The sequence below is a fragment of the Eptatretus burgeri genome, chromosome 10 (genome assembly GCF_056783735.1).
Source record: "Eptatretus burgeri isolate ZD-2024b chromosome 10, Ebu_testis_v1, whole genome shotgun sequence".
Classification (NCBI taxonomy): Eukaryota; Metazoa; Chordata; class Myxini; order Myxiniformes; family Myxinidae; genus Eptatretus; species Eptatretus burgeri.
The window spans coordinates 82,417,009-82,422,949 of NC_140970.1; the positions used below are offsets into that span (position 1 = coordinate 82,417,009).

General features: G+C 40.6%; 1 long non-coding RNA gene across 1 annotated transcript; it reads left to right on the top strand.

The window, feature by feature from the left end:
* Positions 1 to 480: 480 nt before the first annotated feature.
* Positions 481 to 3,861, top strand: LOC147018983 (uncharacterized). Its single transcript, XR_015062604.1, has 2 exons — positions 481 to 1,058; positions 1,606 to 3,861. It is a non-coding gene; the product is annotated as an uncharacterized LOC147018983 (long non-coding RNA).
* Positions 3,862 to 5,941: the final 2,080 nt, after the last annotated feature.

Here is a 5,941-nt window from a genome sequence, read left to right on the forward strand (position 1 = left end):
CCGATGGACAGAACACACACACACACACACACACACACACACACACACACACACACACACACACACACACACACACACACACACACACACACACACACACACACACACACACACACACACACCGAGGCCTTAACTGCATGTGAAACACGAGGGTGACAGTTTTTAGCTGGGTCAGTATTCAAAATACCTGGATGGGTAAGGTCAGTCTGTAAATACCAGTCATTCGATGATCATTATTCCTGTCTCACCATCCTATATTGCTTTTATAATTATAAAATTATATATATAATTATATATACAAATATATAAATCACAGGATTGAAAATGAATCTCTAATGGATTATAATCCATTAGAGATTCATTTTCAAAGGGATTATTCGTCCCCAACCTGTTTCACTGGAGGGGACTTTCGGTTTGCTCTCCGTCCGTCCGTCCGTCCGTCCGTCCCACCTGCGGTTTTTCAGACTTTTCCCCCATACCTTTCAACATATTCAACTGAAACTTGCTACATGTCTTTAGTATGATAAGATAAAGAAGTAGTTTGAGATTCAGGGCGTTTCGTCAATTTTTCACAGAGTTATGCCATTTTTGGACTTAGAAAATATCACATCGGTAGGGGACATGTATTGCAAAGCAAATCTCACTCTTCTTGTTATCGATTTGATTATCATCTAAAATGTGCACCTGTGCAGCTGCACACCTATCAACCTGGTTCAATTCAGCACATGTACTGTGGCCTGTCAGAGCGACCTTGGTTTGTTGAGCACAGACGCGAACCCGAGCACCTTATGCCCCAAATTCCGCCCTTTGGATTGCGATGGCGCACGTGGAGTGTTGGGGGCTCGGGTTCGGCATTCCGGGGTCTCTTATCGCCAGCCAATGGGAACGAGAGAAAGTGTGAACGGTCGCCAATGAGAAGCCATACTCGACCTGTCAACGTTATTAAATACAGCCGTGAATGATGGAACGCACAAACGCTCTTTACCACCTTCATTTAAGCAATGATGTATACATATGTATAATTAACAATTAGAGGAGAAACCTCAAGCTCCGAAACAGTAAGTCCATTTTTCATTTCCTATTCTGAGTGTTGCCCTTTATTCTGTAATGGCATTAGAGTGATGAGCGCAACAATTTATTAATTGGGGTTAAAATGCAAAAATATTTGAGCATTAAGTGTACTGTACTGTGCACTTTCAATGCCCCTTATCCCATCAGATGTTCAGAGTTCAGCCCTGTTGGGACTTTGATAAACTTCTATTGTAATCAGTGGGCATTGTGTTTGAGACTGTCGTGGATAGCTCATTTGGGAGCGTAATAAATACCATCCGAGCTGTTCTTTCCTGATAATTTATCCTACCACCCGGTTTGGTGCCGTCATTCTGGACAATGCAATAAATAAATCACAGGATATTAATGTATACAAGAGCAAGTTGTTTGTGTGTGAAGCCTTTTCTTTGATTTTTATACAATTCCATTAATTTGGCCCAATTGTCCCAAAATTTGCTCTAGCACATTATAACACGTGCGAAGTCAACGTCACAATGAAAAAATTTGCAATTCCTTATCAAATCTCTCTCTCTCTCTGTCATATTTTGCATGCAGATCGTTTTCCCTCAATTACGGTGGTCTTCATTATCTCCAACACAGTGACCATGCCACACCTTTGTGGCAGCCATCCCGTCAAGGTGCTTCGTATCTACATAAAGGGTGCTGCGTTCTGCGTCCTTGCACTCCTAATAAGCCTCACCCGCAAGCAGTCACGTGGCTGGATGATTGCTGAAGAGTACTCCCCACCCCTGACCAGCTTCGACCTCCGAGAACTGAGTGCACCTGCCACTCTGGGGAAACGGCGCACTGCAATCAGGACGATGCCTCGATCCTGAATTTTTCGCAATACTGTACTTGGAATGCTTGAAGCGACATAAAAAAGAACTATGGTCTTTCTTGTGCGAGGCATAAAAGCCACCTTTGATCTCCAGCATGAATGGACTCGTGAGAAACAAAATCCCTTTCTTACAAAAGCAGGACTATTGGCTCGGGTTCAGAGTGGCCTGTGTGTTCCACTTCTTGGAGAGCTCGAATACATTGAAACGCCTATTCTTGAGCCATAACTTATTTTCAAAGTTGCATTGCCAAAAGTTTTCAGTGCAAATGGTTTCTTAAAGACGAATGAGAGAACTTTTTGTGAGTGCAGTGAGTGTGAAAGGTTTCTTTTTATTTTAAAGTTGTCTTCTGGATCTTTGCAGCCTTTACGGGAGGCAAACTGATGGAGTATCAGGCCAACTTTGGACTAATGATGAGAAACCAAAGCGTCGACCCTCGGCATGTGCACCTTCCCCATCTGTATGCTGATGCCTGTTGGTGTATTTAATCGGATTAAGTCAACAGCGCAATCTTCTTGTTTTGTATGCAGCATAAGGCTGTGGTGTAATGCCGCTGATGCAATGCCTTTGTAGGTTTGGGCAGTAATTTTTACTTTGTTCAGGGTGTCGGAGATAGCTCGCCGACTCTTCACAACGGACGCAATGGGATCTTTAACATCCTGCCCAAAACAGCATTCCTGGACCAATTCCTGCCCAAATCACCTTCAATAAACCTGAGGCTCAGCTTGCCGCTTTGGAAACGTTCCCCAGCTGATCCAAAAAGGTCGGAATAATCAGGACTGTGAAACAAGTCGAAAAGTATCTCGTGACGTCAAATTATGGCTTTGCTTACAAAAACAAAAAATATTATTGTCAAAATTGATTTATCTGATTGGACACAGCAATGTATAAGAAAACTTGGACAAGGGAGGGGCCATTTGGCCAATCATGGCAATATGCTTTATCTGAAAGCCTGATCAATCATTGGTCAGTTGTGAAAAAGTAATATAAAATCAATACGTTAAACTAGTAAATGTATGGAATTACTCCTGGGGTTTCACTTGTAAATTTTGGCATTATAAAATTTGGAACTTTATAATGTAGCAAAGATTAAAATGCCAAAATTAATTGGCATAAATTCCTTTTAAACCATCTGATGATACCATATATCAAACCAATAATTATACCGTATATTCGGGTTGGTACTGATTATGTTCCGATATGGACCCTGGCCCATGATGTAGGGAACCCAAGTTCAAATTTCAAACGTGATGTGTATTGTCCATTGTCAGCTAATGTCCTTGCCATTAACATCAAAGTACACCCATGTCTACTCCTGTTCTTGGCCTGCCTGAGATTTATGTGCAAGCTGCACTAAAATCCTCTGATCAATGTGAAAAACAAAATCGAAACCGAGCAAGCACCCATGACATTGCCACGAGCTTGACCATTTGGCTTCCAGATGATGGAAACATGAATTATATGGGCAGTTATCTTTATATACATCTATATGTGTATATATATAAATATATATATATATATTCATATTTCTATGTGCTTCATGCTCGTTATATCTTTTGGTATTAATTTTCCAAATGACTTCACAGGAATGTGGTTTGATGGGGGAGTTTTCAGGACAACATTTTCGAAACTGTAATGTAAAGCAGTTCCTGTGGCTTGATCTGAATCACGGGCGTGATCTCGCGAGATCAGAAGCTGCTTCGGTTTGAAATAAAAACCAGTTATCTTAAATGGTGTCAGAAGTGGGATAATGTTCACATTTAGTGGCATTCTTGAGATCTCTAGGATCTAGACATTCTGAATAAAAATCCAGTTATCTTGCAGAAATGTTGCGAGTTTGAATCGTTTTCTTAAAAAGTTTGTTGGAATGATGTAAAGTATCCTTTTTGATTATCATTGGGAATACCCTGAGGTTCAAAGCTATTCCGCAGTGCAGTGTGAATTAGAAATAAAATGTTTCTTCGGTTTACAATCATCTCCGTTTTTATTGCAACTTTGTTTTCACGTCTGAAAACTTTGCGTGCTTTACGAAGATCATTCAAAAGCTAATCCATCTGTGAACTCTTACTGATGAAAAATGAGAAGATCGTCCTAGTGTTAACAATTTACTCGTCCAGCGGAGTCAGTAGCCGATCTACAGTGATTCGGAAAGGGTCCGTCTATTAATTACAAATGCAAATGGATGAAAATTAAACTTACAACTCCTCCCACTGGCCCCGACCCATGTATGAACCAGTCCGAAGTCGCTCCCACTACGGAGTACAGATTGAACTCGAGCATAAGCATTTGCAGCCTTGGTGGCGCAATGGTTAGATCGTCTGCTCTGAGTCTGGGAGGTCGGTGGTTCGAACCCCAACTTTGTCATACGAAAGACTTCAGAAACAGAATGCTGCTTGACACTCAGCATTTAAAAAAGGATGGAGAATGAACAAACAACCATAACTTAGAAATAATAGTGCAGGCTTGTTGGGCCTAATCGTCTCATCCTGCATCAAAGTTCCTTGCAAGGGAACTCAAAATAATACTACAGCAATATCATATCATTATTAATATTATAACTCATCTCCATAATTTCATGCTACACTGCCAGAGCATCCTCTGCTGTTATTAGAACTCAAGCCCAACAAAATACCACAACTGTTTCCATTAACGTATCAGCTCAATACCTCAAGCATCAATTATTGGGCCCAGCTTGTTTCTCGTCTACATTAACGATGTGTGTGACAACCTGCATAACCCTACCTGTCTCTATGCTGATTATGGTACCATCTACTGCCTGCTGGATGCAGTGAATGCCACCATTTCTCTGAGTGAAGACCGACAGAAAATCTACGAGTGGGGACAGAAATGGAATGTCCTGTTTGCTACTGAGAAATGCAAGGTTATGTCTCTCAGTAGACGACTACCAAGTGAGCATCCCCCAGAGTTCTTCATGGGTAACAAACCCTTGCAGTATGTACACAAGCTTAAGAAAATTAGAATCAGGTTCTCCCGGAGCTTGGGTTTCAAGTTTCACGTGAACTCCATCACCGTTAGAGCTGAACAAAGAGTGAGTGCCCTCAGCAGTATTGCTCCATACTTGGATCCGCTTGGCCGAGCCCAAGTGTACAAAGCCTATTTCCGGAACACAATGGAATATGCTCCCTTCATACTGATGTCTGCAAGTGCCATGTATCGTAAAAAGCTGGATGATGTGCAACGTCGTGCTGAATGTATCAACAAGGCCCCTCCACAGGAATTGAATATGGATCCCCAACCACACAGGAGAACTGTAGCAGTTCTGGATCTGATGTATAGAAGTTCCAGCACTTCTGAAGACCATGCTCCCTCCATCATGGATTCCATCAAGGTTCACCAGAGCAAATGCTTCCTTTGGAAGCTATGCTGTGTAGTGTCTTACTGGCAAGACGGAGAGTGGCCACCGGTCACTTGTTCAGCATGACCGCTCCTATATACCCACAATAATACGGGTGTGGAACAGTTTACCAGATGCCACTGTTGGTCACCCAACAACATCTGGGATCAAGGCTTTCTGCTCCAGAGCACACAAATATCTTAAAGTCTAATACAGTATATTTATGATGGTGTTGTTTTGTATGTACGAGTCCATCACCTTGTTTTTCTTTTATTATTATTATTATTCTCTCACTTGTATTTTTGATACTCTGTGCTTTCATGGTACAAATGGGCATTGTTTTTGTTTTTTTCAGTACTTATCCACAGGCAAACAAACAAGCTCCTGCTTGGTATAAATAATAATTTATTAATTTAAAAAATCTTTAATGGACAATGTAATTAATGAAAATATTTTGAGGGGGTTTATATATATATATATATACAACATCAGGAGTATTTTCTGTGTAAGTTAGAACCACAGAAATATTGGCACGGAAACACGTAGGATGTTCAAAAATGTTCTCGGAATGAGACTACGTCCAATAGTCAAAGGAACTCCAAGGTTTGTTATTATCATTTTATATATATATATATATATATATATATATATATATATATATATATATATATATATATATATATAATTTGCAACAATATGG